General features: G+C 36.6%; 1 protein-coding gene across 15 annotated transcripts in view; it reads left to right on the plus strand.

Moving 5' to 3' along the window:
- The window catches only part of SYT1 (synaptotagmin 1), a 360,596-nt gene that overhangs the window by 158,914 nt on the left and 176,686 nt on the right, over positions 1-24,996 (plus strand). The window lies entirely within an intron of this gene.

A 24,996-nucleotide genomic window follows, 5' to 3' on the forward strand; every position in this document is an offset into this window, starting at 1 on the left:
GTGTTTTTAAATCAAGTTTGCCAAGAAGATAATGGTGATAATTGTAATGAATTATCAGAAGGCGGCAGTAAACACCTATCTTCATCGTAAGTAAAGCAGGAAGGTCATGGACAGAGTGAACACGGAAGGAAGTCACTGCTGGCAGTTTTCTTCAATCAGCATTAAAGAACAAGGTCACCTTTGAGTGGAGAACGTTTGCATTTTGGATCTTCAACCAAGGCTCCAAGTCAGAGGCCTGGCATTTCATACATTTATTACGCCAGGGTCACAGGAATACCAGATTCTCCTTTGTTACATATGAATAGTTAAGTTTTCTCCTAAAAGAAAAGCATTTCACTGTGGTCTTTGTTCTTTACTGAAATTTCAAGTAAAAGCTGATTTAAGGTTCTTGTGATGATGCTGTGCTTTCTTTTTGTTCTGAGCTTGTTGTAAAACCAGCATAAATGGCTTTCAGCAGAAATTCCGTAGTTGGACTGAATTTTACCTCCGCTAGTGCTTAATGGAATTTCATTACTATTGTGATAGTAAGCAAAGTGCTGATTGTAGATCAAGAGCCAACTTGTTCAAATACTACAGAAACTTGAAACAAAAAATGCAGTCCCTATCTGAAAGAATTTGATGCTGAAGTACACGTGTTACAGACAAATGCTGTTCTAAGTCTTGCAGGAAGGTGTAGGGAGACAGTGAACTGATGCCTCTGTGATGGTTCCTAGATCACAGGTAGCACCATGAAAGGGAGGATGACTTCGGTTCTGCCAAGTTGCTGCAACGCTTTGTAAAGTCATGGGCAGATAAAATGGACATCATATGGATCAAGCCTGACTTGGCGGCACTTTCGGCAGCCGGCACTGCAGTGCTAGTGTGGATTTGTAATGTCATGATCTAAAGGCATACAAATAACATGTAACAGGATTTGGTTCCTTTGTTGCCAGTCTGTCTTTAGGATCTTTGTTATTTTATTGTTATTTTAGGACACAGATAATCAATCAAAGCTTAGATACAGTTTCTTCTACAGGGCTGCTGCCATGCGTGGAAGTTACAGTTACGTATGATTACTGAAACCTACCTTTTTGTATTAAAAGAGAAGCAAGTACAAGAAAGCCACAGGATGCTATTGCCTTTAGCAATTATTTGTTTGAACTGTCCAGGTGGAAAATTGCCTAGAGACTTCATGGTCATTTTTGCAGATTATGGCAGCCTAAAGGTGAAGGTGTGAGGTGGAACGTCTTAGACTTTGTCACTGTTCCAATGCCTGTTTGCTACTAAAGACAGTTTCTTTCTTGGTGAGAAGACAGATGAAGTGGAAAAATCCATAAAGTATTCTCTATGACAAAGTGAATTCTCATCAAAGGGTGGTGGTAGTAGCTTACCATTTTTGAGTATAGACACTACACTGCACATACTGTTAGAATGTGAGAGAGGAATAATATGTTTATGCAGTGGATTCCAAAAACTTTTTTCCAGGTTAGTTATTTTTCTCTGGCTTCTGTATTAGTTTCAGAACTATTTGCATAATGTGGTTTTGTCTGCCTGGATTAATAAAAATTAAGATATAAGCATTAACTTTAAATTACTTTTGCGGTAAAAGTAAAATCTGTTTGTTCAGAGAGTAAATTACAAGAACCATATAAAGAAGGGAAATAGAGTTGGGAAAAATGTAAATGGGGAGACAAACAACTTGGACTAGAAGAAAGATATCTGTTGTGAAAAGTGAATAAGATGCTTTGCATTAGGTCAGTCTATTTTAACTTAAACCTTGTGTCACAATTCTACCAGCTTTCACCCACTGTAACAAAATTTCAAAGTTGACTGTTCTGAGCTAGAGAAACATTTTGGTTACACGGATGGAAAAACGTTTGTGAAAAACATTATATAGACATTTAGAATGCCAGACTGTCCCTTACTCCAATTCTGTTATGTAATTTAGTACATAACAACCTCGACTGATGACAACTGAAATTATCTCTCTATTATCTGCAGAACAATTTCACTATAAACAGTATTAATACAAGCTTCTGCTGATTGCCATTGCAATATACTTCTTCTTTGCTCTTTAGGTTCAGCTCTTGATGTGAAAATAGGTCAGTTTTTGTTCTCTGCTATCTGTCAGCATGTGTGTCAATCAAGCAGGTGATGAACATACGCCTGTTAAGGGTTATATTTAAGATCATCAACTCATTTCATGTAGGCTTGTAAACAGATGGTTTCTCTTGGTCCCCAGAAATATTATCTGGATTTGAACCACTGATATGAGTGTGAAAGAATCTGTTTATATTCACCAATCTCCTCAGTCTAGCTTCCACCTATTAAAATTTTAAAGGCACAGATTTTATTCTGTATGAACAAAGCATATGAAAAACCACTGTACTGGATTAATAAGTAATTAGTGGAATTTCCTTCAATTAAAACTGAACACATAAGCCTGCAGCCTTGCATATTGAGCACATTCTTTAAACCAAAGTAGGCACCAGTATAACTTGAGACAGAGCTGTGATAGAAAGTTTTCCAGCATCTATTAGTCTGATAAATTTTGAAGGTGATTTGCTTTTTATGCCTTTCTTTTCCCCATGTTTTTTTTTAATCTTTTCTAGGTTGTGTTTTCCACTGGATTTTATTAAGTTTCTCAACCATTTGGCAAATAAGGAAATAGCATTACACTCAGAACAGAAATATGCTGCTTAAATTATTTCTGGTAATGCAAATAACGTATCATAGTCATCTCATGGATTTTGCTGTGAATGAGAAACCTCTTCTTTTGATTATGAATACTCCTACCGTCCAGTGACAGATTTAAGTTACACACTGTGGTCCACATTTTTTGTCTCCTGATTTTATTTTTTGCCTCTCTCTCCACTAGCAATGCAATACCCTCGAACATTATTACTACTGTTTGATTTGCTGTACCTCTTAAAAGCCATAGTCAGGATCAACATGCATAGTTAGTCTATGCTGCTGGATGCGGTGTAATATAAAGACACCACAGCTAGATTTAAATGAGTTATTGAGGGTACCTGGAGCAGTCTATCAGGAGAAGCATAGGTCTTAATCTGTAGTTATTTATTCCCCTTAGCTTGATACAGACATGCTATCAAGACAAGACAATTCCTGTGAGACAGCCTTATGGTTTACTGTTACGTGCATTACACATACATGAATGCAAAAGTGTTTCTAAATTGTGTGTGCTACATATATTTATTTCATTGTACATTTATTGTAATATAATACAGCATCTTGACTGTTTATACAAGATATATTCTATCTAAACATCAGCCCTGAATATCAGAACTTCTCAAGCATTCATAGTAGTAGAGGCTACTGTTGCTGCTGTTCTAATGGAAATCAAATCTTCTGGTGGAAAGTAGTTAGTAATGACCACAAAATAATTATGAAAGAGTGCATATACATGGAAGTGTGGGAAAGAGAAATTCAGTTAAAATGCATACTCCTAACATTAGCACTTATTTAGATAGCCCTTCTTTGCGAAAAGTGTTGGTACTATGTCAAAGTCAAAATGATAAGTATGCAAATAAGGGATGGATACATGACTATATTCAGAATTAAATCTGTATTCTAGGTTGATTCTGGCAAGCAACAAAGATGAGATTTCTCTGTTGATAGGCTAATGTTTGGGAAGCTCACCAAAAAAAAAGCACTTGCATGTAGAGCAAGTAAAAAAATTACAATTCTAAAATTACATTTATGTGGGATTTTGTTTGTTTCATTGCTGAAATATATGTTTTGGTATTTAAAAAAAGTTTTCTCTGAATCTAGAATTTTGGGATTTTTTTTCTTTACTTAGCTAAATGACATTTAAATCTTAAAAAAACTCCAACCCATTTCTCCAGATATTGTATTCAATTAGCTTTACTTTTGCAATTAGCACTTCAGTTAACACAGGAGAGCAAGATAAGAGTGGTTCTCAATCACAAGTAAATGGAGAAGATATTATTTCTTACCAAATGCAGAGGAACTTAAAATGGTCATTGTTTGCAGAAACCAAACATCTGTGGTTTGTTATAAACTTCTCAATATTTGGGGTGAGAATGTTTTTAAAGCCTCACATCCTGCAATTAAATTGTTTACATGAGAATCACTTCTCTCTTTAAGGTCATTTTCTAGTTCTTTGTGGGAAAAAAAGGAAACAAAACTTTTAGTCTGGTTTTCTACAGCTCAAAAACCTTATATGTAGAAAGTGATCACATAGTTACCACTTTTTTTAAAGAAAAAAAAAAATTCAATATGCCAGTCTCATGATTTTGGGATTCCTTAAAGGTAGCTTCTGAATACGTGGGGACAACAGTACGGTGTAGTTTTTCTTTTCTTTGCGAGTATTTCAGCATTCACGGTTTAAGTTTAAATCGGATCACTCAAACTACTTGTTAAATCCTATCCTCATAAGAAGCTTCTGCAGTGAAAGGGTTTCCTGCTGTGTGTTGTGTATTTTAATAGTTAAGCAGGCTACCCAAGGCAGACATGACCATCATAGTAGTGCTTCTTGCTATGAAATAGCAATCAGATACGATACTTTTATCGTAGTCAGTAAGCCATTTCTACTTCTGGAGGATGATATGTATCTATAAGGAAGGATTCAGCACCTGAACCATTTTTTGGTTTACTTGGATGTTGACTTAGTGAATTGGGAGACTCTTATCAGTGCTGGGATGAAAATATCCAGATCTGAGTTATTGTGTGGTGACAGGACGTGAAGCTATCACTAGGAAGCTTTTCCACACTACACTAGTAGAAGTCGTGGTTGACTGATGATACTTCACCCTTTACAGCTATGAGGGATCTCTTTAATTTGCTTGTCACAAACTAAAACTATCAACTTTTTTCCTTAGATAGAGTCCCGATTTCTGACCAAACAGGAAGTTTTGATTTAAAAACCTGAAGCAAAGTCAGAATGATCATTGTCTTCTTACTTTTCCTTTTTGCCTTTGGTCAGAATGCAGGAAGATATGAAAATGAAAACTTAAAGGGATCAGCAGTCTTAAAAATGTTCAGGCCTATCACTGTTCAGTTTGGGTTCAGTGGAAGAGAGGGCTTTACTCCAAACTAGAACTCACTGTCCCTACAGAAGCAACAGGCTAGCACTTCATGAGGGTTCACAGCTGTGGACTTTAAGGCAGACATTTTTCAATACATGGAATACATATATGATTTAGTCACCCATAGTTTCTTTCATAGTCAGTGGAGAGAAGTAGGAACTTCAGTGGCCCATCTAATTTCAAGATCTACTTTAAGAAGAGAAAACTATGCCCTAAAACTCAATGGGTTAATCCGATATAGTCAATACCAACTCTATAGTCCATTGACTGTAAAGATCCCCTTGGATTACTAGGTCAGATGAAAATGCCTGTATTGTTGACATCTGTGGGGAAGATAGGGACTTGCAGATTGAATTAATCACCATGTCTTAGATGTATTCCTTACTTACAGTGAGAGGAATTGTGCTCTAGGCACTATTAAGTATATTGATTAGGCTTCTATTAGTCGCAGTGGTGACTAGTTCAGCTGTAGATGTCTATATGGCAGGCATCTAAAATTAAGAAAGATGAATTGTTGACTCTTCTATTGTATACTTAAGTCCATTTGACTTCTTTGAAAATACTTACTTACTGTCAGGCTTTGTAAGAATAGCATTGAACTTACTTGTCTTCATCCATTAGAAAATTCTGTGGCTATTGTAGCTACTGATAGTTCAGAATTCGGGGTATAGTTCTTGTGTTTATGTATATTGCCCTAAGTTGATAGTTCTAACTTATTCTAGCCAAGTTTACTTTGTCCTTGGCTTGTCTTGATGCTGCTTCAGTAATGTATGCTGTCATGCTGTCTAGCACTGATTTGCTTTTAAAATCTTGCTTCTACCATACCAGAAGTGGGTATGCTTTGGAAATGGGTGTCAGGAAGATTATATTAAAATAAATTGTCCTGTTCTTGAGCATATTCAGACCATATCTCTTCTCTTCATCTTCAACAAAGATGGGAAAAAGTTCTTTTCTTTATTTTGCTCCAAAGCATAAAGCATTGATTCTCTTTAGTCACCCCCAGAAAACATGTTTGTTATGGTGATCACCTCCTTTGTTTCCTCCACATCTGGCTCTACTTTTCTCATTTTTCTTTTTCCTTTCCCAGAAGAATTCTACAATTTAACGTTCAATTGTTATTTTTGACACACTAGGCAAAGTAACTTTGGCCTTATAGACTAGACCCAGCTATCCAGTTTTTGCTGTGAGTTATCCTAAGGTTCACATTAGTGAGACACAGTTTTTGTCTCAAGATGGAAGGAAGGAGGAGCTGCTGCCTCCTTAGTTAACTTAGAATTTAAATGATGATGTGTTAAGGTACTAATGACTTTGGAGTGTCAGTGTAGCTAGTATCACTCATCAGAGTGGTAAATGAAAGAATATGCTGCTCCCTCTTGAGTAATACAAGTAACTGAGCTCACCTCCAGACTAAACATTACTGGTTGTCTTTGCTTTAAATTTCTCCGTATGTCACTCAATATTGTTAAGCACACTTGATTCTTCAAGATGCTACAAGAAGCAGGTACTGCTTGTGTCAATAATTGTATAGTACTGACAATTGTAGTTGAGGATGTCTTTAAGCTATCTATCTTTTTAAGAAATGCATTCTGTTTGGTAATCTAGTTCATTCCCATAAAAGACATGAACTAGACTTGAGAGTCTTTCCATTAATGAGTTTTCTGGGCTGTACAGAATAGCTATTAAGATGAAAAAACTGTGACTTAGTGAGGTTAAATTAGATTTGTTACTTCTCACAACTGAACTCCCTTATGGTAGCTGCAGTGAGTTTCGAAAGCAGATGAAAAAATAGAGCATGAGGCACACAGCAATTTTTCATTGTTATTACAGGTGACGTATCTAAACTGGCAGTATGCAGGCATAGGATGGGCATATAAATTAGACAAAAAGAATTTATTTAGACTTTTTCAAAAGCATCAACAGAAGTAAGAAAAGGTATGAACTTCAGTGGGATGTGTGAATGAACATCATCATCTTTACCTAGCTATCTTTCAATGCCAAAAGAAAAAAAAAAGTACTGGAGAAAAAAGAAAGTAGTTTTGGACCTTTGTTTTGCACTAAGTCAAAAAACAAATATGACATTCAAGGAAAATCTGTACTAACTTGCCTTAGTTCCTAATATTGTGTGCATATTACAGTCATTTTTCATTTTGAAAAGAATGAGATTACTAACGACTAATTCAAGGAAAACATTTTTCATAGTGGGCTGGATCTTTCTGTTCCAGGGGTATTACTAAAAAACTGTGAATTTCCTGCCACCTTAAGTTTCAGTTATATTAGATCAGAAGTAAAGTTTGTTGGGTGCTAAGAACAACTACTTTCTGCCATTGCAAGATAGACTCACTTGGCACCTTTCGGGATAATGTTTGATTGTCACAGTAGAGGACTACTGGCAAAACTGGGCAATGGCTAATTTAGGTACCGTCAGTGCTGTTTCACTCTTTCCTTAAACTACCTAATTGTAACTGAAATGAGGCTTCTGTGGCACGAATACCTCTACCGTACTTGATACAAATGCGTAATTAGAGCACAAATAGATTTGTACAAACTAGACAATGGCTTTTTGTAGAGTAAATGAAGAAAAGAATTTTGCCTCACCTTCTTGTAAACTTGTATTAGGACAGGCACATGATCTTCATGTACTGAACTGGTACAGTAGTCACATTTTCAAAGACCCTTCTATCCTAATTGCCTTTTTTCTGTCCTGCAAGAGGTTATAAAGGAATCTATCACATATAGTTATATATTTTACCAGGGCATATTCTTAGTATATACGGAGGCAAACTCTCTAACCTCGCCGGTTAGCCCACTGCTAGTTTCTGAAAAGATTTTACTTTTCAGTATATCAGACCTAGACAAGGAAGAAATTGTGTCCAAGAAAGTAGGAAGGTGCCCCCATTGCAAGTGTGAAACTGGAAATAGTTTATCTCAGGCTTGAAGCCATTCTTTTCATTTCTTCAGTATTGTCCTTTCCCCCTTTTCTCAAATGCAAGTATTTTTCCAAACAAGAGGGGAAATATCTATCTTTGTTCGGTTACTGTCATGGCAGTACTTGAAAATGATAGCCTTTGGATTGTAACTACTACTGATAAAGGACAGGATGATAAATTTGTCAGAGGTGAACATGAAAGTTTCACAATAATAGTAGTAGGGTGAGAAATAGGAGACCTTGCCTCAGGTAGCTTGCCCCCACAGTGTCAGAGGGCAGCTGCAGCTGCTGGCCATCACCGCCACTGCCTCACAGGGCACTCGTGGACCGGGCACACAGGCGTCAGTTTGCAGCTCTCGATCATCTTCAGCGCCTTCCACCCATACACCCTGCACGTGATGTTGTCATGGTGTACTGTGTGGGTGAGGCCATGCCAGTGACAGACAAGCTCTTGCTTAACTGGAATATTTGTTTTATTAACTAACATTAATAAGACAATGATACCTAAAGTAGTAAAGCAGTAATACTGAAAGAAACTCTACCTAAACAACGATTACAAATAGTAACACTTACAACACACACATACACATGCCCCTAGCTCACCCACAGCCTGCTAGAGTTGCATGCTACCTATAGCCCATGGCCCAGCTACGCTAGGGAAGCCATGGACCATGCACCTATCTCAAAAGGTGAGGCTCCATGCTTCCTCCTGTGAGGCCATGCCTCCACACAGTTGTCAAACCTAGAGGAGGCTGTTGCTTTGGGGTCTTCAGATGATCTTCTTCAAATACCTCATTGTCTCATGAACATACTATTTGCTTTACCATGCTGTGTTTATATCACCAGCCTCCTGTTCTAAATACATCATGGTTTGCTGAATCAAATATCCGATCATTATCCCTTTCATCTCCTGCTTCTTCCTCATGTTTCTCCAGTTTCTTCCTCATGTTAATTCTGAGTAGTGGTCTCCAGGCAGAGTTCACTTCTTCCTGTTACTCTCTAGTCTCTGCTACCATCAGTCTTGAGGCAAATGTGAGTTACTTCCCACTGCCAGCTGCACGCCAGGTCTAACTTAGTTCTCCCTTCTTACAACTCAGCGCTGCTAAGGTGAGTGCGCTTGCCTCTGTGCAGATGCCTCCACACAGAGCTCTGGATGAGCTTGTCATGGGGTACTCATGTCCCAGGCTGTAAGGGATTGTGGGGCTGGAGCATTGGGAGTGAAGTATGGGATGTATTTATTGAACGTACAATCTTACTGCCTTTGCCAGAAGGACTGGAAGTTGATAAGGCGGATTAAATGGTTCAAAAGTGGGTTTGTTGCCACTTGACAGCCTAATGATGGTGGAAGAGGTCTCAGTAGTTAACCTTACTGGGAGAATTCCAATCCATCAGTCAGTTTTATACTTACTTATATATAAGCCTTAACCTTATATCTCAGGTACTCAGAAGACAGTAGAGCCTCAAAGAAGAATTAGCCAAAGTTCTGTGAAGTTCTGCAACTTCAAATCAACATGGTGGTTAGGTCTTGTTCTGACTTTTTCTATCAATACAACTTGTTTAAAAAAGTAATCCATCAATCCATTTAATTCCATAGTTGTAGCATCAAATTATATTCCTCGTGTTCTCATCTGCTGTTTCATCAACACAAATGTAAAACAGCCTGATAAGATTAAATATCACACTGCTAAGGGACTACTGCTTCCTAAGAAGAATGGAATTAAAAAAATTGGCAGTTGCATCAGTTTTGCTGGAGTGAAGAACTTTTAAACTTGCACTGAAATGCATTATAAGCAGCTTTTTTCCCTGCCAAATAACTTGCAGCATAGTGGCAGATTGGCTGTTGATTTACAAAATATTTTTACCCAGTTTATTTTAAAATAGAACCATAATCCTTTTCCTGTTGAGTGGCACTAAAGCAGTATTACATGATGTAAGCAATTAAAAATAATTGCAAAGGCTTGAAAGCTAAATGCTAACATGTAAAGGCCAAATTCAAAAGTTTTTGTTTCACTTTCCTTAGAAAAAATTCCTACTTGTTTCACTGCAGTTTTCACCTTGCACTTCCTGATTTAAAGCACACACAGGACCAGATTAATAAAACAGATAATTGTGCTTTGTCTGCCAAATCTGCATCTTTCATTGCATGTGGTTATCAGTGCCCCAGATGAGTTTTATGTGTAAAATAGCCAAGTGTGAGCATACAGTGTTCATGTGTGACTCTGTATTTTGTATTCTTAATTTACCTTGCCTGGATGCGGTGTCAACTCACCTCAAAAATTCTCACCCAATATGATTAAGTTCTTTTACAAACAGTATTAATTACTGATGTGTAAATCTGATAGATCTGAAACTTAGTTTGTCAGTGCAATATGTTACAAGAATGTTCTGTCCCTTCTCCAACAGCATCACTTTCTAGAACATTTATACATCTTTGCAATGCTTTTGCAACATATTTTCAGCCATTTTGTTTCCATAGGTTAGCTTCAGTTGCACCTCAACACACTTCTGGAGCTCGCCGACATCAGAGCATGGATGGGATCAGATAGCGGTGCTGGCTTGACACATTTTAATATATGAAGCGTGAAGGTGAAAACTGCAGTCAGCAGTGCCAGTCAAATGGATTAATATTGTTGCTGAAACTGGAAAAAATTGACTAGGGCAGGGTAAACTGATCATTTGCAGTAAATTTTTAAAAATCATTGCACTGTCTCAATTTTAATGATTTGGGAACTAAGGACTGGGATTCATTTTGTCCAGTTGCAGGTACCTATAAGTTGGGTGTGTAAGTTTACAGTACACACCTCAGCTGGTTTTACAGCCAGTGGAAGGGCAATTCATCTTATTTTATTTCAACCTCTATTATAGGATGGGATGACTCATCTTCTAAGGGAGCTGTTTCTTGCCATTGACTATGAAGGAACATAGTGTCTGTCAATTAAATTAGGGCAGATGAACTTGCCATGCAGCTTGCTGTGTCCACCTCCTGGAAATATAAATCATAACTGAAACTCAAATACTTAAGGGAAATGCTCAGTTAGTTTACAGAAGTGGAAACAGCAAATGTTTTGGTGGAGTTGTATGTGCACTGGTAGAGATCGAAACTTTAGGTTAATATTTATAGGTAAAGATTTTTTTTTTGGTGGTTATCTGTTTTTCCCCAATAAACAGTGTATGGTTTTTATATCAGGAGGAAAGGAAGATAAGATACTTTTCTTCAGTTAAGCAGATAGTTCAATCTGCTTTTGCCCCATGGATGTATGGTATTCTGAAAAAAGATATGGGAAAATATCTGAGAAGTTTAAAATTATTTTGCTTGATGCTGACATATGACACCCTCATCTAGTGTAAACATTAACTACTTCTTTTTTTGCCAAACCAAGTGGAGGTGTTACTTTAAGAAAATAAGTCTTAGAAGCAAAAATCCTTAAAAATTTGATCAGGTGTTTGGTAAAGTTTAATATGTAGATCACAGTGATCAATTTCTTAAAAACCGGTGCCCAATAATTTCTTAAAATCATATCCATTTAATGTGTTTTGTAGTGGAAATGTGAAATAAAGACAATTAAAATTACCTTTTAAAAGGTTGATATACAGATTTTGGTGTCAACAAGAAGTCTGGCTGCACAGTATGTGCAACATGACCTTAGTCTTATTTTTCATGGGAAGTGATTGTACTGGTTACTGCAAAGCTGTGAGCCTGAGGGGATGGCTTTATATTTATATTAGATCAATATCGTAATTAGAGAAAAAACCTTCTACAATCTGACATATCTTAAATTAACCTTTCAAAGTATTATGTGGGCAGTCAGGGTTCACAAATCATTTGGTTTCTCAACCATTTCTTCTCTGTGGAATTTTGATAAGGGAAGTTCATTAAATAATAATAAAAGAAAACCTATTAGGAATTGTGTATGATGTATGATAGCAGGAATAAAGACAAAACCAATGTTGCTAGCACTCTATTTATGAAATCAATCATACTTATAATTTGATTTTTTTGTCATGCCTTCTCAGAATCATTTTACAGTCTCTTTAATTTTACTTGCTCTTCTCCCTTTGTTTTGTTATCACTGGACATTTTTCCCCTGCCCCTTTTCTGCCTTCTCTTTTCAATTTCCTAAACAGATTATGAATCCAGTTAGAATCAAGGTGAACTTTTGAACTTAGTGTTCTTCATCTGATTAGAAAATGGGCATAATAGGGAATCTCATTTTTAACAATGATTTCATGAGAGTAATTGAATAGCATATTTCAGCTGGAGATCCCAAAGTGCTTTGTAAACGTGAGGCAGTATTATTATTGTTCAACAAATAATAGAAAAAGTGGAACAGATAAATTTAGGCATGCTTTTAAAAAATATTTGCCTTTGAAGTAGGGTTCTGAGCCCTTTAGGCACTCAAATTCTAGGTCAAGCTTTACTGAGGTAACTACCTTGAAGCTTCTTCTGAACCTGCTGAGAGCTGTGGGAACTCAGTATGCCTAAAAATCAGGAAAAAAGGATGAGGAGAGAACAATCGCACATTTATGGAATGAACAGATGAACTCAATACATAGAACATATGAAATCAATACACAGGAAGTCTTCATCTTCCTGATGTATACATTTGTCTTACCAGCTAACATTTTCATGGTACCATTTTCCTCAGATGCTTAACTATGACATTAGAATGATATTTCAGACACTTGTCTTTTCAGGTCTTCACCAAAGTAATTTTCCTCAGGTCCCAGAGACCTCAGGCACACAGGAACTTTGCATCTCTACTTTTCTTTAAAGGCATAATGTACAAAGCATCTTGTAGAGTTTAATGGGTGAAAGAAAGAATGTGGCTTATAACTGGGCCATAAACATTTCACTTTACAAGAAAGAGAGCTGGCTGATTTCATTAAGAAATTAGATAACGCTGTTATCCGTGTTGGAGCTGTGATGATGCAATGGGTTTGGGGTCCTATAAAAACTGGAAGCTATGCCTGTGCCCATTCCATTCAGCTTCTGTTGGGATCATTCAGAGATTATTATGGTTTCAGTTGGGCCAGAAACAGAGACAATTTTAGTACTATTTTGTTTTGTATTGCCACATAAAGTACAGTATGATTTTACAGTGCAAAGTATTTATAGCAACAATAATGATGTCTCTCACTTTACGTTCAGAGCACTCAGCCAGTTGCAATGCACCAGTTCCTATAAATCTACCATTTATCACGTCGTAACTTACAAAATTTACGTTCTTCCCAGAGTATATGTGTGTGTATCTACAGAACTAGGGCATGCACATCCAAAACCTTTGCAGAAAGGTTAATCTTCTGTGTAAGAGAGGAAGTTTTGAAGTGATGGACAAACTAGTCTTTTTGTGTGAAAAGTTATTTAAATATATTTGATTATTAAAGAACTCTTTGTATTTGAGGAGAGACTTTACAAAGATAGTGGACAAGCTAAATTATCCAGTAATGAAATCTTCTCTTTCCATATAATTCCTGTTGTTGTTTTATATGTTTAGTCATCATTTTTAGGTAACTTGTCTGATGTGAAAAACCTTTCATTAACTGTTGTTGCTTACCTTGTCTCTAGCTAACATCTAATAGCAAGCAATTACTTGTATTTCCAGATCATGAGAGGAAACAACCCCCTCTTTTAAGCAATATTTGGCTTTGAAGGTATTAATGATTAGAAAATACTTTTTAAAACATGAGATGCTAAACGGGGAGTCTGACCTATGTTCAATCCCCTGTCATAAGGCTGTGCACAAAAAGGACTTTCTTAAAGAATAGTATTGCAGATACTGTTAAATATTCTTTGTAAATACAGCAACATTTGCATGTTGTGCCCTCGAATTCATCAGGACATTTGCCATTCACTTCAGCAGGATCAATATTCCTTGAATAGCATATGTTTGGTGTAAAGAATATATATAGATTTCTTCTGTGTGGCATGTGCCGCAAAATTTAAGAAATAGATTTGATTTTCCCCACCCATATCTTGTCCTCCTTTGCTTACTATTTTATTTTTATGTGCTTACTTATGCTTCCAATACCTGGCAATGAAACTTAGCTCAAATACTACAAAGGATGCGTTTTAAGATTTAATCTACATACAAAAATAATCCTATCAAAGAGTCAAATGTGACTTGAAAATATATAACCTGCTGGTCTGATTCAGAATGAAAACTAATTTCACGTGATTAAAAAACAGATCCAGAGTTCATGTGTTGTATGTTGAATATTGGTGAATTTCTTGTTACATGCTCAAGTCTCAGTGTAACCTGAAAGAAATTAGGGTAATTATTCAGAAGAAATATATCCAAAAGTAGTGATAAAACGCTCTTGTTGCTGTTAGTAAAAACTAAAACTAGTGGAAAATGAAAATATACTTTTAATTTTTCTGGGCAATATGAAACAACATTGTATAGATTCAACACTTTCAATCTAATTGAAGAGCTAGATCTCGCATCCGTGTTTCTACTGCAGTATGGTCTTCACTGTCTTCCCAGCATGGACTCACTTGCAGCTGAGTGTCCACACAAGTCATTTATGGAGATCCACACTCCTGCCCACCTCTTTAGGTGGTGTCTTACCCTGCTGTTCCTCTTCTCCAGCAGTTTTTACCATAGTCTTTCCATAGTCATGGTGGGCCATCGTACTGCTGGCCCACCTCCGTCCTTGTTTTTTACTGCCTAACTCAGACTCGCCCATTGTCTCGATGCATTCCTATGGATACATTAGCTAAATGCCTTTTCAATTTGATAATTCAAGTGTAAATATTCACATTCACATAAATATTTGGTTTTAAGAAAATTTGATGGAGCATAACTTCAAAGTTTAAATTCTTTCATTTAAAAAATCCATTTGGGGTTTCTTTACTTGTTTCCTTCAAATAATATACTGGAAAAGAATGAAAGGATATAATTTCCTTAAAGACTTTGTAAGACACAGTTAATTTTTGTAAATTCCTGTTTTTTCCTATGCAAAAAGAAAAATAAGTTTTGAATATTTCAATCCAATTCAGTAATATAATACTAAATCTAACTAAAATATAGAAGTAGCAGCTGTCACCTTTTTGAGTGTTAATCTCCTGGTGGTAATACTTTTTTTATTTTTTTCCACACGGTATTCTTAGTCAATATAAAATACTTCCCCATCTGTCCTGGTTTGCTTTCAACTACTGCTAGCTGTGGCAGCTTCTGGGAGTGTTTGTGTTTGGGAACATCTTTCTGTAGTACATCCCTTCAAAGGAACGATGTGTCACTCGAAGCCAAGTGCATGCAGGTGCACCTAGAAAAACGTGTTTACCGATGTGTCTGCCTCATCAGTCACAGTTGACACTCACATTGTGAGATTAAAAGGTTAGCAGCTTAAAGCTCAAAAATAACGCGTCATCAGATGAATAGACTGTGAACTAGAATAGTTCTCTAAATCTTTAAATACTTATTGTTGCTGATGATTATATTAGCAAGTTTGCTGTTGTCAGTAGCCTTTTACTAGGTAATAACTGAGGGGACAAAAATTAAAGGCAGGCAGTATCATATCTTAATATTGCCAGAACTGCAAGTAGTAAAGACATTGTTAATTCAAGCAGTTGAAATCTTTTCATATTAAAATGGAATAGTATCATGCAAAAGGTTAGAAAATAATGTCAGTGAATATGACTAAGGTTATATAGAGAGTTTGCACGTGCTGTATGTTTGATTTCCAGGGAATACTGAGGTAAGGTGCTTGAAAATGTCTGTAACAGAATAATGCTCTTCTTAAAAATGTAACTTTGCACTTGCATGTATGGTTCTAATTCTGCAACCTAGGATAGGAATCTCTTCTGCTGACACCTTCAGTGAAAACTGGGGGATTTCAGGATCCATTAAAAAGATTTTTGAACATCATGGAATCAGCCTATTACAGCTAATTTTTCTGTGGAACAATTTTTTATTTTTCCACTGTTTTTAATAAATTCTTTACCATTTGTATAAAAAAATTAAATACATGGTTGACAAACTTGCCATTCTTGCTGCGCATCCTGGGCCTGATATGCATCCAAAGATCTGCCTATTGAACATCCCTACCACTTGTGAATGTCACCAATTCCATACAAACGTAGTTCTTTCCATGGTACTGCGTCTCTATTATAAAAGCTTTACCATGACTGTTCGTGCATTTTGAATTTACAGACAGGAAAGATGTTTGGATTGTTATTTAAAGTTACCTTTTTTACACATTCTCTCCAGCCATGTATGGCCAGGAGTTTCTTGAGTTTTGAAGTTTCTATGCCTCTGGGACCCCTTTACTTACCATTTCTCAATATTAAAGGTTTAGCATGAGATATTATTTTGAACCTTCTATGAAATTCACTTACTTGGCTGTAACTTTGCAATAAATTTACTGCTATTTTACTAGGTAGAATCTCAAAGTATTTGCTCTTTCTGCTTTTGTAGATAATTAGGCAGGAGTTTAGGTCTTGGGAAAGAAGAGTGTAATATTTTGCAAACGTAAAAAATGAGCATAGAACTGCCTGGACTTCGGAGTTCTTGAGGAAAAGCTTCTTGGATACTGATTTTTGTCATGATGAGTCTTCTCATTAGAGTCTTTCTTCTCCCTTAAAAATATCTTTAATTATGGTTTTCTATGGCTAACCCCTGCCACTTGCATGTTATCATACATACATACATGTTTAGAGTTTACTAAGTTTGATCTACTTTGGTCCCATTTCTGAAGGGTACTAATCAATAATAATTCAGCCCGCTTTATAGAATTGATGGCTCTGATTGAATGAATAAAGAGTCTGTGGCAGACAAAGAGGAGCTAAAGCCAGGAGTATTCATAAATATGTGAATATGTTTCAATATGTTCTGTATGTGAGGATAAGCAGGTTGCCAAAATCATACTGTATTGTGATTATGAAATTCTTTCTACTCCAACAGTCACTAAGGCTACTAATGCTGGAAATCTTAAGGCAGTACATTGGGGTAACTTATATCTAAATATTTTTAAAGGTTTGGCAGAAGAACTCTCTGGATTTTTAATATCGATTTTCATTATAGCTTGGAACACTGGGGATGTTCCAGAAGCCTGTGGGAGTTAAGGTCGTGCTAGCATTGTTTTTTTAAATAGGTGATATAACCTAGGTAATTATAAGCCTGTCAGTCTGACATCAGTCTCAGGCAAAATATGGAAATGCAGGTGTGGGATTTGAATAGTAAAGGATTGAACTCTGCTGAGGCAAACAATATGTTTTATAAGCACAACTGTTAAGATATAAGAAAGGCAGCTCAAGTTACAGAATGCGGGGTGCTACCCAGGAAAAGCATTTAGGTGAGGTAATGGGTAATAATAATGGCTAGAGCTTAAGTTTTTCATCCCAAACAGTAGCCAACAAGAGCTAATGTAATCACTGGACGTATGAACAGGGCAATATAGAATAAAACTAAGGACATCATTTTACCTCTTCTGCTCTGTGCAGCTAGAGAATACAAAACCTAATCCTATTTCCCACTATTCAGCAAAGATGTTGGAAACCTGAAGAAGGCTTCAAGAGCCACAAGACTCGTTAGAAAATGTTCTGTGTAGTGATACATTATCTTGAGGACTTTTATTCAATTCACTTAGCAAACAAAATCATTAAGGGAAGGCTTGATATTAGTCTGTAATTGTATGCATGAAGAACAGAAAACTGAAAACAGAAGGCTTAAAACCTAGCAGACAAAGATGTAAACAGGTTAGCAATTGAAAGTAGATGAATTCATACCATAAATAAAGAACCATGGTGACGCCTCTGAAAATAGCGATGGTGAGTTCTTTAAGATGGGTAGTTTATAAATCAAAGTCGTGATTTTCTAAGGCAGAATCTCTGCTACAAATAGGAATTTCTTGTGGGAATTCCCAAGCCCTTCGTAATACTGCAGGTCAGACTGCGTGATAACAATATTCCCTCCTGGCTTTCTAATCTACCTCTGTGTGTCAGCAAAGCAGGTACGGCTTTGAGTTGTGCTGACAGTGATGTGTGGCTGTAATCGGGTCTCAGAGCACATGGTGTTGTGCTAGAATAGGCCTCTATACATACCCACTGGCCCATGGGGTGATACCTTCCAACTGGCTCTTGATCATGAGAATAATACTGAAAAATCATACTGTTTTAGCATTGACAATAAAGACAGTATTTTAATTTCAGCAATTTACTTTCAGAGCCAAGAATAAGACAAATAAGAACTCTAAATCTAAGTAATGATGTGAGAAGGTCTGCTAACTCTTGAAGAAGGTTTTGCAAGTATCAATACCACCTTGCAGAACACGTGTTCCATTTAGCTTAATTTAGTTTAGTTTAGTTTACTATGGGTGAATATCTCTACAACTTTGCAGGGGACCCCCCTATCAAACCTTTCCGCGTACTGTGTAAGGAATACCTGGTCATTTTACAAGACCCATTTGATACTAGCTTCTACTGTACAGTTACCAGGCTGTGGCATTAGAATATGACATTTTCAGTCATTACTACTTACATCACTTCCAGTAAATTATTTAAAAGCTATTATGAGTCCTTATTGATCACAGTATAAAATTAAAGTTGAAAGTGTTACAAAGAGCAAAACTCAACACATTTTATTTCTCTCACAGAATTTTTTTAGATTATCAAGATTATCTTTAGATTAAGATATTTTAGTTGAAATATTTTAATGTTTATCATTTTTAGCCTAATATTATCATGCTTTTTCTTTACAAAGGAGTTTTAAATAGTACCATTGCAAGTATCTGCATAGATCTCTGAAAATACGTGCATCAACACAGAAAGATGAAGAACTCACAGCAGCATTAAGAACAAACTACGTTTTATCGTTCACGGTACAGAGATTTGCAACCATTTGCTTTAAACTACAGACTTCAAATACCGAGTGTATATATGTCCTCCATTTAAAAAATGCTCTCTTACTCTAATGTTTATTTTGTTTAATTTACCGTATGACAAAAATAGATATGCACAATGTAATACTTGATTGTGCCTATGTGTTTATATTGCAGTACCTTTTAAATGAATCTGAATATATTCCAAGGTATGAGTTGGTATTTTTAGGAATTTTCTTTTGCCCTGTCCCATTTTAGATCTTTGTAAGAATTCTGCAAGTGGTTAAGTGAGCATGATCTCGAGAAGACTGTGGTAAGTAAATGCACTAAAGTGAGAAAATATTCAAGAATGTTTCAGATTTGTATGGACTTTATTTTTCCACTCACTTTCTTGGCTCTTAAGTAAAAAAGGGTAGTTAAATGACTTGTAATATTAATGTGTCATACTAATTAAAAGGTATTTGAGCACTCTGCAGATTAGTGTTGGCCTTGAGGCAAGAAAATCCACCGGGTGAGCACACTTGATTATCATTAATAGAATTTTACTTTTCATTATCTGAGTTAACATTTTTGTGTAAATTCCTACCACAATTAGGACTTTGCTCTTCTCATGTCACTGGTGTAATGACAGCACTCCGGCTCTGGGGGCAGACCGAGGTTATGCTGAAGCTGAGTGTAGGTCTGAACATCAGGAGGACTATATTAATTCATGCCACCTGGCCCTAATGCCATCACATATGTGCAAGCTGGTATGAGGTTTGCTCTCGCTGCTCGGCTGATATCAACAGGTGGGAGCTATACCCGAGTGAGGAATGTGAAGGGAATTCGCACTTGTCTACATCTGGTTGCTTTTCAGCCTTTTTATACTGCTCAGGCAGGTGGACCTTATGCTTGGGCAGTTTCTGCATCAATTATAAAAATTACTTATGATCATGTGTGAGACCACTGGCATCTTTATCTACTTTGTGTACTCTGTTTACCAAACAAGAACTTAATGAAAAAGGAGCACTGAAAGAAAAAAAGAGAACCTGAAAAAGAACAGAAGGTAACAAGATAATGCTTAAGAAGAAATAATTCTGCAATCTCCTGGGTTTTTTATTGTCATTATTATTACTGAATATTCCTTCCTTGATTTCGGGTTTTACAGAAGACATACATGTAGTTGCACATATCAAGCAGTGATCTGACTACTAAAAAAAAAAGAAAAACCCAAATCACTGTAAAAATGTCTGTAGCATAGTAACAAACTTCACCCATTCACCTTACCTAGTCTCTAAGTAGCTAACAGATTCTCTGTGGCACAAAATGGGATTATATGAGTGGCAATCAGAATTTGGTATTTATTTCCTCAGTATGCAGGACTTTCTCCAGGTTCTTTAGTTTTTGTTGGTGCTTTTTTTGTGAAGGAAGCAGATAAAGAAAAAGTGTAAAGTAACAGAATTTCTGATGTTTTAGTACTGATTCCATTTCCTGATGTTAGTTGAGAGAGAAAAGGGTAGGGGGTTAATGCTAACATCACCAGTCACAGCTGCAGGTTTAGCACAGAAACTGTAAAACCTATGATGATTTGACTTAGTTGACGTGTTATGGAACCCATGGAGCTGTAGGACATACTGTAGGGTCCTGCTTTTTCTCTTCAGGTACTTGGCTTGTTTCATTAGTTCTCATGAAAGCTCAGTCTGAGCAGGTAGCCTATGACAAAGCATTTAAAGGGATATAATTGGATATCTTAGACGTATAAAACACTATAGAAGAAAACAGTAAGTTTTCAAGATCTCATGATGGCTGTTGATAAAACATTGAAATCTTTGCTGCACTGTCTAGATTTGAAGCTACTGAAATGGTTGAGCCATCTAATGTACAGCAAACATAAAACCAAAGCTGTGTTTCAGCTAACAGCAAACTTTTCTGAATCAGCACCACAGGAAAAGCCCTTCTCCAAAGCTCTCTGAATCGACCCATTTTGCTGAAAAGCCATGGAGGGACAGGTACAAATTGTGGCTCTTCTTGTTATGGGGTGAATGTGGTCAAGTGACCTCATCTCCAGTCTTCCCTACTTCACTATCTGTAGAAGATACAGACTGACTTCCTGACTCCCCACATTATATATTTTATCTATAAATACATGGTACAGAGACTGCTTTGTTCGCTTGAACTACAGCATCCTTCACAAAAGAGCCCCAGACTTTTGCGCTGTTACATGCAAATAATTAAGGTATTCATAATCATGCCACTTCATTGTATTAATTAATTTTAAAGAGTAATTACTGTAGTAAGTGGCTGCTTACTTAAGTATTATTAAAAATGAGAACATTTGTGAGAAAAGGCTAACAGAAAATAATAAAATGGAGGAAGCAGAATGCAAAATAGTAAAGGCAAAAAAGTAAGAACAGAAAAGATTGAACACTGCAAACTACGACCTGAGTTACTTACGATACATCTCTGATTAACAGTGGTGGATGTTTTGCTTGAGTGATAAGAAAAGTATTGGGACTGTGTAGATTGATATGAAATTTCAACCATGGTATGAAAGTAGTGTACATCACAGGTACGAGAATAAACACGCAACTTTCCTTTCAAACGGAGCAGCAGACAGCAATAGTATGACTTGCAGCGTGCTGCTCTCATGCAAAGTGGCCATGTTTGCTTTGTAGAACTTCATCACCATGTGGTAAGTCCCAAAGCAGTGTCTTGACATCTTAGCTCACTGTAACCCAAGCATGTCAGCACGGCCCCAGGAATGCATGGCTCTATTTGACTAGTATCTGGCTTCACATATCTTTTGATTCTCCTTCCTGGCTGAATGAAATGGAGAAAAGAGACTTCGTTGGGTTTGTATCTCATGTTTGTAGTCTGGCAGGGTGGTCCAAACCATTCATGTTTTCCTGAATAAGTGCTGTGGAATTGCTAAGAATTACATGCAACTAGAGGGCTTCCATGAACTCTGCACAGGTGCCCATGGGGTAAGGGGTGGGGAGGTTTACAGGGCATAAATCAGAGTACAAAAATCCTAAGACTTTTGATATCAGTATATAACGTTCCCAATATAAAAAAAAAAATCTCCCCATCCTTCCCTCCGTCAAATGTCTGCCAACAGATATAGAAGTTATTAATATTAGTTGATTCTTAATGTTATTTGCCTATATATTTGTCCTTTAGTGTTGAATGTCATTGTTTCTGTCCGTGGTTTAACAGCTCCCTGCCACCAAAGTCAGGAGTATCTACTTTCCCTGTCTGTGCACTCACCAGTTCTCCTAACTCTGGAACTTCCCGTGAGCCAATACGTTTTACTAATCCAGCAAAAAGATAAGCTAGTAGTAGAAGATGGATAGTTTACAGCTGTACTAACAAGCAGAATTATTTCATAGCACGGGCCACTGAACATTGAGGAGAATGGAAGGAGTTTGTGGAACCACATAGCCAGGAATAGGGAAAGGAATAAGGAGAAATGAAGGCAAAACATCCTCTTTTCAGTATCAATAAGCCCTTAAATCAGGTCAGTTCCTTACAGCCCCCCATTTTGATCTTATATATCCAAAATCATATCCTTTTCTCTGTTATCTCAGTTTGTCTCATGAGAGCTATATCCTCTCAATGCAGTGTTTGCCTCTCCTTGCATTTTCTTAAACCACAGAGCCACAGCTTTGGTACTCTACCCCCTTAAACACTAGAGGTCAAGACAGGCACAACAGTACAGTCAACATATTTCCTTCTAGCAATAATTAATTTTTTTTGCATTCATAACCAGATGTCTGGAAAATAATAAAATCATTAAGAAGACACAGCTGTAGTTTTTACCAGACAAAAATAATTGTTCCTTGTTCTGGTGTCAGCTATGGGATTGCTAGTTAGAGAGTACATTTTTTAGGTTTGACCACAGGGTGAGTGCTTCGCATACAAATGACCTATGCTACATCACCGAAGGAACAGGCTCGGTTTCCACAAGTTCTCTATCGAGTCCTTATGTTGCTCTGTACTTTTCTAGCCTTGTCCTGCATGATTTGCTGGTCCTACAGCTTACAGTTTTTATCCCTACACTTAGGAATGTGTAGTTTCCTGAAGAAAATAATTGATCAACTTTTTTCCATTATAAAGTACTTTGGCTTACTGTTCCTTGTGTTTGTGCATATTTATACCCCTGCAAGAGTGTTCAATGAGTGTTAATGTAAAACATAGGCGAGCTTAAATATGAAACATAGAGACAAGCTCCAGAAGAGAATAAAAACAGCCAAAAATAGACTGATGCTTTACCCCAGTATAAATACTAAGGAATTATGAATTTGCTGCAAGACTGTAGTAAAATTTTTAGACTAATGGAGGGGGTTGTGTCTTTTTGAAATTAAAATGGTAACATCTGTAAGTTTTATAACTTAAACAGAAGTTGTGCATAAGAAATGAGTGGACTAAAATCAGATCTGTACTAATTTTGTAGTAAATCTGTAGTATAGCTTTGTACTCTTCAACACGATTTTACTTATTCATCAATAAATATAATTTGCATATGTGCATGTGTGTCTAATATGTGTGATATTATGGTAATAATATATTACCTTGCCAGTATAGTTCATTATGTTATACAGTCTGTATCATCAATTTTAATTTCCTTTTTTGGTGTATTTGGATGTGCATCAGGACCCAGCTTAGCTAGAGATATGGAATTAGCATATTGTTTCTTGGGGAATGCCCTTGAATGTGCTTGAGTAGCTGTCTTCTGTGAGACGTGAGCAGCATTGCTTGCAGAAGGGGTGGAAGTTTGTTTCAAGCCGTATGCAGTAATCCTGTGTTGCTGTACCTACTTTAAAACCTCAGGAAAGCTCTTCAGACTGTGAGGATCACTGTTCAGTGAGTAGCAAGCAGCAGTGATGGGCAGGTTTGTCCCCTGGAAAGTCAGTGCTAGGTCACTTTACAAAGCGTTTTGGTAGAGCTTCAAACAAGGTCTGCGTGGGAGGCCAAGTAAGAATCTAATCTCATTTTGTGGCCTGAAGATATCACCAAGGAATGAAAAGCAAACCTAAGGCCTTTCCATTGCTTCTGTACGGAGGGTGAGGGCAGGGTGTGATGTGCTGGGGGAGACATGCAATGTAAATTACCTAAATTTGGCTTTTTTTCCATAGATGTATTTATTTTCAGAAGTTAATTTCAAATTTAAATAGGGATGTGACTGACAATCTAACTGAATATTAAATGCTACCAAAAATCAACCTTGGTGTGACCAACCAAGAGAGACAGGCAACATGACTTTTTATTAATATCACATGCCAAGGAACATTGTGTCACTTGCTATGATGAATGGAACAAAATGTTGCTTTCTGGCACAAAGCTTAGAAATGGAGAAAATTGCAATCAATCAAATACAGCAACATTAGTGAAACTTGGGTGAAAAATCTAGTAGAAACCTAGGAACATAACTGTGTAACTATCTCCCATTATTGCTCATTCAGCTCATGTGCAATCCCATTGTGAGATTTAAGTTTTATTCTCATCACACTTTTAATCAAGACTTTATTGTGAGAAGTAGAATTCCATTGAAAAGTCCATGACCTGTTGCTTGAGGGCTTTTTTTTTTTCAGTGTTTTTTCTATCATTTAAATTTGAGAATGTCTGCATGTACATACAATGTAGCATATTTTAATACATTTCTTTATGGTAGTCACGTTAGACATAGAAGGAAGTATAAAATTTTTCTTTGGCCTTGGTAATAAAAGATGACATCCTGCAAAGTTGCAAAGAACACTGGTCCATATCAACAAATGCCATTTTACACCTCAGGTAAACCCAGCCAATGACAACAGATTTGGGTACAACAGAATTAAGGACACAAATCAAAAAGCCAGTCATAGAATTTGTTTATATACTTACTTCTTTGTTGATGAGATCTTTTATTGTTGTATAAGTTATTTGAAATACATTTCACTGTATCTACACATATATATGGCATCCTAAACAAGTTGGGCTCCATGAATTTTGTAGTAAATAATATTGCCAGGAGCTTTTTATTTCCCATGTAAGGAACAGCAGCTGTATATGCATGTATGCCTTTCTGTGCGTTAAATTGAATGGCCATTTTTTGTTACATATTACACTGTCTTGTATGCTGTGTTTTCAGTATTTCTTCCTGGTTAAAAATTGGCATCACACCTGGGAGGGAAAGAAGAGCTGGCATTAGATAAAACTTGCAAACAAATAATGATTTTTTTTTTTACT

This window comes from Mycteria americana, chromosome 1 (assembly GCF_035582795.1).
Source record: "Mycteria americana isolate JAX WOST 10 ecotype Jacksonville Zoo and Gardens chromosome 1, USCA_MyAme_1.0, whole genome shotgun sequence".
Lineage (NCBI taxonomy): Eukaryota > Metazoa > Chordata > Aves > Ciconiiformes > Ciconiidae > Mycteria > Mycteria americana.